The sequence below is a fragment of the Phocoena sinus genome, chromosome 8, assembly GCF_008692025.1.
Source record: "Phocoena sinus isolate mPhoSin1 chromosome 8, mPhoSin1.pri, whole genome shotgun sequence".
NCBI classification, from domain to species: Eukaryota; Metazoa; Chordata; class Mammalia; order Artiodactyla; family Phocoenidae; genus Phocoena; species Phocoena sinus.
In genome coordinates this window covers 662,141-673,048 of record NC_045770.1, presented here as the reverse complement: position 1 = coordinate 673,048, position 10,908 = coordinate 662,141, and the positions used below count along the sequence as shown (strand labels likewise).

Here is a 10,908-nt window from a genome sequence, read left to right as displayed (position 1 = left end):
TCTCCCAGCCGAAGGGAAGCAGCTTCCCACAGGAGTGATTTTAAAGAAAAAAAAACTTACTTCATGAGTAATATTTCCAGATAAAAAGTGCCAGGCACGTAGGAGGAACTTATTATACACGTTTTAAAGGAAAGAATAAGGAGACTTTGCCAGCCTCCGGGTGGGGTGGGGAGCTTGGTGACCACGCCGGACCACAGCTGAGAGCCACGGCCGGCTGTCACGTGGCATCGCGTCACCTCCCTCAACATGCTCCTTCCCGCCCACCTGTGAGGACAGTGTTGCTGTCTGTACACAGGGACCTTAAACAGGAAACAGGTGCAGCCCCCCTGGGGTTGAGAAGGGGTAATTACAGCTTTTCCAGACCATTCGCCACCGACAGCGTGATCTCTGGGCACTGGCTGGGAGGACTCTCTTCCAAAGTGGGGAGACCGCTGCGGTGCCGGCCGAAGCAAGGCCACGGGACAGCCGTCAGGGGCAGGCCAGTCATCCCGCCCCTCTGGGCAGGACCGAGGCAGACCATGACCACCTCTAGACCCCTGCACGGTGCACACTCGCCGCCGAAACAGAGGACTCCACGGAGGCCCCTGGGGATCGAGGGCCTGGGCCAGAGTCAGAAGACCTGCTTCTGGTTTCAGCTCTGCCTTGACCTCGGCGTGTGCCCTGAGCCTGGGTTTTCATCTGTCTTCTGGAAGGGGGCGGCGACACATCCTGAGGCTTGAGAGGATTTCACGAGGTGCTACATGCGAAGGCTGAGCACAGGGCTGGGCCAGTCCACGGTCCCCTCTGGCCCTGCCCAGGAGGCCCTGCCTCACTGAGCGACGTGCCTCCGTGACCTGGTGGAGGAGACCGGCCCCTGGATGTCTACCCCCAGCTCTGTCCCTGACCCTCTGGCCATGAATCGCACCCTTAACCCGTCACCTGATGAAAACAAGAGACCTTGTGCAGGGGAAGCTCAGGAAGCTGCGTCCGCTGTGGGCAGATGAAGTGCCTGTCCTCTGGAGGCAGCAGCACGGGGCGGGGCGGGCACGCACGGCGGGGGGGAGGCCGGGGGTCTCCAGATTCTCTCCAGGTCTGCACGTTCATTTGCTTGCTTGGTGAGCGGTCGAAGCAGGGGCTGAGGGGACACGGGGACGCTGGTGGTAACGTCCCACGACACCACGCTTGCACTTAACATCTCCTCTTGTCCCAGAGCCCAGAAAATCCTGGTCGGATGTGACACCTCTACCAGGAAAGGCTTTGCGACAAGGCCGGTCTGCTGGCTGGAGGCCTGCGGCGACATCATTAGTACCTTCCCAGGGTGACCAGCCATCTCAGCTTACCGGGGACCGAAGTGTTCCCAGGACGTGGGACCTGGGTGAGTGTGACAACCAAGACAGCCCTGAGCATCACGGTGGGCTGCCCCATCCTTCCCATCCCAGCGAGCCCCCCCAGTCATTCCAAACCAGCCTTCCTGCTTGAAGCCCTCCAGCCCGTACCTCCCTCCATCCCTGCTTGCAGCAGAGAGACAGGTGGGCAAGGCTGTGCCCATCTGTGTCTCGGGCACTTTCAGGGCAGGACTAGTCTTTCTAGAAGCTGAGCTGGGTTAAGGACTGAAGGTGGACTCCACAGGTGGGTGAGAAACCAGAGGCCTGAGCCATTTTATTAATGAAAAACCAGCCACTTTGTTCACAAAGCTGGGCCCAGCCCCTCCAAGTCTCCCCCTCGGGACTGCGGGTTCCTACTTCCTGGCTGTACTTGAGAAGGCGGTGACGTGCTGCTAACAGATCTGACGAAAACACGTGTAATTTAGACACAGCAGCAAGGCGGTGGTCTCCTCCCTGGGCCTGCGTCCCGGGGGTCTCCTCTGCCCCCTCACCAAAGGAGCTGAGGGCCAGGACCAGGGCTTAGCGGCCTGGGTCACAGCCTTGGGTCTAAGGATCTAAGATGTTTCCTACTTTCAGAGCATTTGCGCCTTTCTAACTGCGACAGTCCTTACCTCACCTCATTTTTTTTCCAGAAGAGTTTTATTTATTTATTTTTCCAGCTTTACTGAGATGTGATTGACACCGAACATTGTGTAAGTCAACTCATCACTTCGTACACCTTGAACACATCACCCCTTGACCCCGCTCAGCCTCCTGAGCTCCAGCCCCTGTGTGAGCTGCACCAGGTCCAGCCTGTCTGCTCGCCGCTCAACAGCGTCATCCAGCAAGCCCGCCAGGCTCTGCGGCGGCCCAGGCAGGGGAGGAGAGAGTCACTGCCACATCCTGATGGGTAAAGCCACAGGCTCCAGTGACCTGAGACGCGGCCCAGATGTCCCCGCCCCCAGGGGCCCCACTTTATCCATCTCAGCCAGGCCTGAAGCCACAGGAAATACCTTTTAGGACAGACTGTACCTGCAGAGCTGTCGGCGAGAAGTCTGTGGGTCTCTAAATGCTGCACTCGTTCAGACAGATACCAAAATATAACAGAGGTGTCAGCTTTTTAAAACTGCATCTTTTATAGTTTTCTCAAGTTGAAGGAGCTTACAGCAACATCACGTCCTCTGGGTGATTGCCTGCAAAGACCACACACTGGCGCACACACACACACGTGTGCGCACACACCAGTGCTGAGGATGGGTGGGCTGAGGTTCTTCCCACAGTCCTTCTAAGTTATCAGCACTGACGGAGAGACAGATGTTGGAGAGGCAAGTGCAAAGGACAAGGACCCCGCTCCCAATCAATTGCTGTGACCTTCTTTGAATCATCGTGACAGAACAATTCTTATTCCAAACAGGAAGCGTTAACTCTTTATTTATTTATTTATTTACATCTTTATTGGAGTATAATTGCTTTACAATGGTGTGTTAGTTTCTGCTTTATAACAAAGTGAGTCAGCTATATATATACATATATCCCCATATCTCTTCCCTCTTGCGTCTCCCTCCCACCCTCCCTATCCCACCCCTCTGGGTGGTCACAAAGCACCGAGCTGATCTCCCTGTGCTGTGCGGCTGCTTCCCACTAGCTGTCTACCTTACATTTGGTAGGAAGTGTAACTCTTGATGGCAAACCAGAGGATCTGGTCTGTGGGACTCAAGCCACACTCCCGAGCATCGTCCATTACGATTTCTCTGCGCGGAGGCCACCTAGAAGGGTGCTCACGGGAACCTGACATGTGTCACTTTGTTACTTATTTTTTAAAAAGCCTTGAAACACACAGGTATTAACACCTGTTTTACAGATGACGGGGTAGTGGCTTAGAGAGGTTGTGGGGAGACTGGAGGTGTAGGCCCTGCGAAAAGGCTGAAGACGGAGATTGCTTTCAAAAATACAAACTCTGCTTGAAGCTTCTACAGCTTCTCACGCACTGAGACTGAGTCCCGAGGCTGCCTGTGGCTGGCGAGGCCCCACCCCAAGCCCATCCACGCCTCCCTCCTGTCACCCTGCCGCACCTGGCTGGCACCTCCTCGGGGCCACCCCCCCCAAACGTGACCGTGAGAATGAGGAAGAGACGGCTATCCTGGGCGGTGCCGGCCATGCAGGCCCTCAGCCTGGAGAACAGGCTGGGCTTGGCTGCCATCCCTCCCACAACAGTCCCCAGAGCCGTACAGAGCAGCCCCCAAGCTCAAACATTCCTCAGAGAGGCCCCCGGCCCCTAGTACTTGCTAAGTCACGATTGTATTTTTTACGTGTTTATTGGTTCATACTTGCCATCACCCTCTTGGCTCAATGAGAACAGGAACTGTACCTGACTGAGGTCCATGGTACACACTAGGTATTAAATAAATATGAATCACGTAAATAATTGAATGAGTGAATGAAACAGCAAGGTACGCTTAGATTAACTAGGTCACCTATCGGATTCCGAGAGCATCTCCGATCAGGGTAAAAGACTCTCTGATGGGATGGACAGAATGGCCCCACCCAGACAATCTGGACCTTCTCCTTGTGCTCAGTGTCATATTCTAAATTTCCAGAAGAGCTCTACTTGCTCACAACTATTTCCCCCGTGGGGACCACAGTCCCTGACACACGGTAGGTACTTAATACATTTTTGTTAAATGAACAGATGTTTCTGGCAAGTGTCAGTCACATTTCTGCGTTTAAGCCAGAGTCCTATTTCCTTGATCAAATATTAACAGAAAATCATATTTTCTGGAAATTGTCAGACGATCCCTAGAAAACTCAGGGTCTGAGCATTCAAACATCAGGATGTTAAATGAGTAGCTCTTGCTGTCCTGGTCTCTTTACAAATAACAATAATACAACGCACACAGTAAATGCAAATAATCTCCCACCAAATCCAGTCTCCACCATTTTCCATCATATGCCCTTCAGAAAAGCGTCTTCCCTGAGCCTCAGTTTACGTACCTATAAATGCAGGTAATAAGGATGCCTACTACCTAGGGGTGCCGTGAGGATTAGACTAGGTTTCTCCTGGTACATGTAAGCAGCTACTATTATAATTGCTTGAACAGAAGGCATCACTTCAGAAGGAAGCCGTATACAGCTCTGAGAAAATATTGTAGAAAAGTTTTCCTGACATCATTCTATATACAGAAAAAAGTCAGGCACTTCCTTGAAATGTGCTGCCCTAATGAGAGTATTCCCTCCTGATGCCACTTCTCTGGCAATCAACAATCCAGTTTGAGGTGGATTCTGATTGAAATTACCAAAAAAAAAAAAAAAAATTGGCAACAAAAATGTATATTGCAAAACAAAATGTGTTGCTTTTAAAGTGATTTTGGAGCCTCAGTAATTAGTCTAGCAAGTTCCAAAGATACATTCTGTAGCTGTCATTCAGTATTTGTTTCCTTTGGTTATCTGCCTTTCTTTTAAAATAAATACATAAATAAAAATAAGCTGGGGAAACGTGTTCTGAAGCTGCCTGGGATGACAGGGCCCCCGCCCTGGTGGGCTGTGTTTTAGGAGGAGCCCCCTTGGATCCCACACTCTGTCTTCCTGGCAGGCTGCTCTTGGGTCACTTCTCAGCTCTGGTGGCTGCTGAAACAAGACAGATGCTGCTGTACAAAATAACTTGAGAACATACCAGAGCCTGTTGCTTCCAGCACTTGGAAAATCTTGACATTCAAATATGCAAATATTTTATGGCACGAAGCGAAAAAAAGGAGAGAGAAGGAGCTGGAAAGTCACATTTGAAATGAAACATACTCGAGATGTAAGCAAACTCTGGATTATAATTAAACTGGTGCTATTATCAGAGAAGACCTCGGAATTGGCCGCGATCCGCCCAGGGGGTCTCCTGTGTCTGCGAAGCCACTCAGTGGGTCCTCAGCCCCTCCAGGTTGGCCGGCGCGGCGCACGTGGAGCTGGGTGCACCTCCTTCTCTGCCGGCCCCCAGCCCCGTTGGCTCAAAGGGCAGCCGGCAAGTGAGAACACTGTCTTCCTCCATTTTCAACAGTGTGATATTTATGTTTATTTTAAAAAGCAGGATGTCTTCAAGGGTGTGGATTAAAACTCTGTCACGCATCCAAGTCCTCATAAGCTCTGAGTGCCCTTCTAGGAGCTGTGGAGATGCACACGGTGGGTTGTACCCTCAAACGGTGGTGTGAAAAGAAAAACAAACCGGAAGTCCCAAACCAACCTGGTCACACCGCTAACAGCTGAGCTAATTCCATCAGTCTCGTGACTTTTTAGTCTCCGTCTCCTCAGGTGTGTTAGAGGAGCTCGTCTAGAAGATTCCAAAGCCGCTTTCCCGATCTTGGGTTCTGTGAACGATGGTAGTGGGAATGTAACCGAGCAGGACCGTATGGGCCCATATCCTCGCCCGTATGGGCTCCCCTCTGAAGTAGCCAGATCATAGTACCTGATGCACACTTCCTGAGTTGCTTTACAGATGCTAAAACCACCACCAAATGGAAGATGTTAACTACCTGAGGACCCAGGCCTCCTGGAGCCTCAGGACTGATAATGTTGACCCTGTGACCTCACCATCAACCAACCAGAGAACGGTGCACAAGCTGCTCGCATGCCCTGCGACCCGCCCCCCTCACCTGGCCTTTAGAAATGCTCTGCTGAAAGCCTTTGGGAGTTCGGGGGGTTTGGGGGGCATGAGCCACCCGTCTCCTTGCTCAGCTCTGCTATAACCCTTTTTCTGCTCCAGACTCAGATGTTTCGGCATTGTTTGGCCTCACTCTGTGTCAGGCACATGAACTTGTGTCTGGTAACAGGAAGACTGGAACCAGGCAGATTCTGGTCTGAATGATGGTCTCATGATTTCCTCGATTATGTGAAGTTGGCATGTTGCTTAAGAGAATGGACCCTGGCTCTCATCTGTAAACAGGGATAACAGCTCCCATCTCACAAGGTCGCCATAAAGTTGAAACGTAACTTTGTAAGTAATGCATTTGCCATAGAGTAAATTCTGGTTTTGAGACAGGCTGGGCCCTGGGCCCTTTGCTGCAGGACCTGCACCTGGACAAACATCTCCTTGAGCAGCAGATACAAAGAAACTATAAGGGACTAAAAATAACTGCACGCCAGCCGCAGGGTGTGCAAATTATCAACAACAAGATACAAAAAGGCCACAAACCAACAGCCACTTCTGAGGTGCCACAGGCAAGAGCCGGGTCCTGTGCACAATCCCTGCACACAGCACCACCGAGGGGGTGGGCAGAGCACCCGAGCCCCACCTCTGGCCGGACCCTTGCATCCATCCCTACCCTCACCCCATTTAAGGGACCAGCCCGCCCTCCTTGGGGAGCAGCAAGGGCACCTGTTACTTGCTTGCACTCCCTGTGCTGCAGGGGCCCCAGTAAAGCCTTGCCTGAATTTCCCCTCTGGCCTCTGATCAATTTCTATTGATTAATGAGTCCAAGGACCCGGGTCATTAACAGTTTCATTCCCTCTCTCTTAGAATTTCTTCCCCTTTGTCACGGAAGCTACAGAATTCAGCTGGATGAGAGAAGTGAGAGTTTGTGGCTGGGAACCTGCGACGGTGACCCCATGGGTGCCATGTTCTAGACACCCGAGGTAACTGTGAAGGTCTAGGCTCAGATCCAGTCATCCATGGGACTAGTCACTTAACTGAAAGACCACCCTCGGCACTTTTTATATGTAATTTTTATTATCAATCTAGCAATAGGAGGTCAACTTTACCACCTGACTTCCCCTCCCCCATAAATCACAGGCAGATATCCAGAAGTGAGTTTCATTGTGGGTATTTCTGAAGTTTAAAATTTTTTATTTTATATGCAAAGAGTTAGTATTGTTTCTGAGGAAGGTAGATATGCTTGATGACCCATTCAAGAAGTTCACACTTAGTCCAACCTAAGGAAGCTGATGTCCTTCGCGTACGGGCAGAAACACGGGCAGCGTATATTGAGCCATATTCCCGGATCACACCGTGCCGGTCTGAGCGAGAACCCTGGCCGAATTTTCCCAGATGGCTCCAGTAGAGCTGCTGGTGACCCATGTTGCTTTCTCAGCTGCAACGAGGCAGAAGCTCATTGCGGTTTTTTTTGGTTTTGTTTTTTTTAATAAATTTATTTTTGGCTGTGTTGGGTCCTCATTGCTGCCCACGGGCTTTCTCTAGTTGCAGCGAGCGGGGTCTACTCTTCATTGTGGTGCGTGGGCCTCTCACTGCGGTGTCTTCTCTTGTCGCAGATCACGGGCTCTAGGCGCATGGGCTTCAGTAGTTGTGGCACACGGGCTCAGTAGTTGTGGTTCATGGGCTCTAGAGCACAGGCTCAGTAGCTGCAATGCATGGGCTTAGTTGCTCCACAGCATGTGGGATCTTCCCGGACCAGGACTTGAACCCCTGCGCCCTGCATTGGCAGGCAGATGCTTAACCACTGTGCCACGAGGGAAGCCCCTCATTGTGTTTTAACTTTATCAGTAACACTTATTTGACAGACACTGAAATTTATTGATTTAATTAATTCGCCTGATTCCTCTGGCATTTGCTCCATATTTTTTAATACTGAGACAAGCTATTTACCAGGCAGTATGCTAAGCCCACAAAATAAATGAGAGGAACATTCTTCAGTTTGATTGGATAAAGGAAGGCTGATTTATCAATAGGCTCGGCTCCAGTAAAAGACATTATTGGGAAGGGTATGGTGAAAGAAACCTCGTCATAGAGAAACACACCGTATCAATAATCTACTGCTGTTGAACAAACCACTCCGAGAAAGAAACAGTTGCTGAAAACAATAAACATTTATCGTTCTGCACAGTTTGTGGAACCCAGGAGGAAGCCAACAGCAGCTCTGCCGGATGGTCCTGGCTCAGGGCGTCTCCTGAGGCTGCAGGCAGGTATCAGCCGGGGCTGCGTCACCTACAGGCTTGACTGGGGCTAGAGGACCCACCTCCCGGTGGCTCAGTCACACGCCGGGAAGTTCCCCTGGTTTTTGGCAGGAGCTCGTCCCTAGTAGACCCCTCCACGGGGCTGCTGGGCTACCTCCTGACGAGGCAGCTGGCTTCCCACGGCTTCCCCCTTCTGTGCCTCTACAGCTTCCGACTGGGCACCCAGTTGTGGACGGGGACCTCGAAGGGTGTGGGTCCCAGCAGGTGGGGGTCATCGGGGGCCATGCTGGAGACTGGCCATCACATGGATGATTGGAGAAAGAGAATGGACTTTAGGCCACGGAGGGGGACAGGGGACAGTAATTCTAACCGAAGGCAAGGAGAGGAAGGAACAAAGCCATCCACTTTGTTGGATGGGATAGGGATGGAGATCAGAGAGCATGCAGAAGCCACCAGCGTTCGCCCCTGTTAGGAAGGTGGGTGGTGGTCTGGCCACCAGGAGCCTAACCCCGCCGCAGGGAGTGAAGGCAAGACAGAGGCCGGGGAGTGTTCAGAGGCAGTGGGAGGGCTGATGCTGCCATGGCGGAGGGGTGGCAAGCAGAGAGAAGGGGTGCTGGTGGGGCGGGGAGCGCGTGAGCAATGCAGTCTAAGCTCTGGGACACAAAGGGGAGGCGGGCAGGCCTGGGGAGGGACACGCCATCCTCCTGGACGCTCAGCTGCTCTGCTCTTTGCATCAAAGGAAACCATCCAACTGGTGCTCGAAGCCCACCCCCGGCTGGGGCTCCGGTCTTCCCTCGTTCCACAGTCCAAGCCTCACACGTTTTCTCTCCTCATGTGGTCCTAGGACAATCCCAAGAAAGAAGCATTTATAAAGACCTCGAACTAGGAATTTTCACCAGGACATCAGCCTCCATGAAACCCAGCAGCTTGGACACTGAAACTGGGTCTGGCTGGGATTTTTTTCCCTTTAGTGATTTATGTGGTCGGTGTTGTAACAGAAATTACCATGAGTTACATTTAAAAGCTTTACCCTGTGAGGCTCCGCAGGAAGCGGGTAAGTGTGTTTCCTGCGGCTCTGTGTCCTTGCCTGGGGCGCATCCCTCGGGAGTGCTTCCAGACTGGCAGGCCAGGTCTGGAAGGCTGGGCACAGGACTAGCGAGGCGGCCTGCAGGCACTGAGTGGCCCTGTGGCCACTGCCCAAAGTGATGCCCCCGGAGGCTGCACCCAAGCCCACAAGCAGAGATGGCAGCGGCTCGGCTGCACTTTTTTTTTGGCGGTACGCGGGCCTCTCACCACCGCGGCCTCTCCTGTTGCGGAGCACAGGGTCGGGACGCGCAGGCCCAGCGGCCATGGCTCACGGGCCCAGCCGCTCCGCGGCATGTGGGATCTTCCCAGACCAGGGCATGAACCCGCGTCCCCTGCATCGGCAGGCGGACTCTCACCCACTGCACCACCAGGGAAGCACTCGGCTGCACCTTTGAGAGGCTGACGGCGACGAAGCTGGCCTCGCAAATGGAAGGAAGGTGAAGAAGGTGCAGGGAAACTGTCCAGCAGTGCTTCACTCTCTGTCTGGGCCACCGCACAGAGTGGCTGTGACCCCGACCTCCAGCTCCATGGGGGCAGTGAGTCTGAGCTCAGAGACCATGGGATGTGATGACCCCATTTACCCTGGTGAGTAATAAAATCAAGGCCCATCTGCTCAGATGCTTTGTCCCTCGAGGGAGGACCAGGGGCAGGACAGGCCGACGGAGAGATGGAAGGGCAGCCAGGACCTTGTCGCCCACGAAATGATGCCATCTGACAGGAGAAGCCGGCAGAGACTGACCTCAGACCCCCTGGGGGAGAGCTTCTGGGGGAGAGCTTCTCCACCAACTCCCACGCTCTTCAGGGCTCAAGGTAGGTGAAGTAGGTGTCAGGATCCCTGCCAGGATGCAGCACATCTGGCCAAGATCACATTATGCAAACGGGACTGCCAGAGGAAGAGCTGAGACGCAGATGCCCAGATCCCGAGGACAGAGAAAACAGCATCTTCCCGAGCCCTCGGTTCAGCTCAAGGCCGTTCACCATCCCCATCTCAGTTGCCTGGGAAAGCCCCGCACCCCACCCACACAGTCATGGCAGACTCCCCAGGAGGGGCTCAGCCTCTGGGTCCTTCCCCTCCAGCAACGCCCCACGGCAGAGCCCCAGCTCCACTTCCTCGAAGAGGCTGCCGTGGTCAGTCCCTCACGTGGGGACTTTGCAGGGCCCTGCTCTCAATCCAACTCCTATACGAGGCGCACTGGTACTTACAGGAATTTCCCAAAGAACGACACTTTGGGGAAGGAGCGGGGATGCTTGGAGGGACCGGCATGTCCTTCCTCATCTGCTCACTGCCTCCCAGGCATCCACTGTGTGTTGAGCAGCCCACAGGCCACACGGGGATCTTGGCTCCGGGAAAAGCAGAGCTGCTTCAGCATCTCCAGGTTCCAGCCCGTAAGCAACTTACCATTTCTCCATTCACAAAATGCGAAGCCCTTCAGAGTTTCTACGTAAAGCAGAACCTACCTACCCCCGAGGTAAACTTGTTGACTTGTAAGTAAGACCACACATACTGTGTGCACAGGCTATATCCACGCGGCGCTCAAAAGGAAAGTTTTACAAAGGGGTCGAGGCTGAACAAATGAAAACAGGTATTTTA

The 10,908-nt window shown here is 53.0% G+C and overlaps 1 pseudogene; it reads right to left on the bottom strand.

The window, feature by feature from the left end:
* Positions 1–7,243: 7,243 nt before the first annotated feature.
* Positions 7,244–7,398, bottom strand: LOC116758706 (annotated as a pseudogene).
* Positions 7,399–10,908: the final 3,510 nt, after the last annotated feature.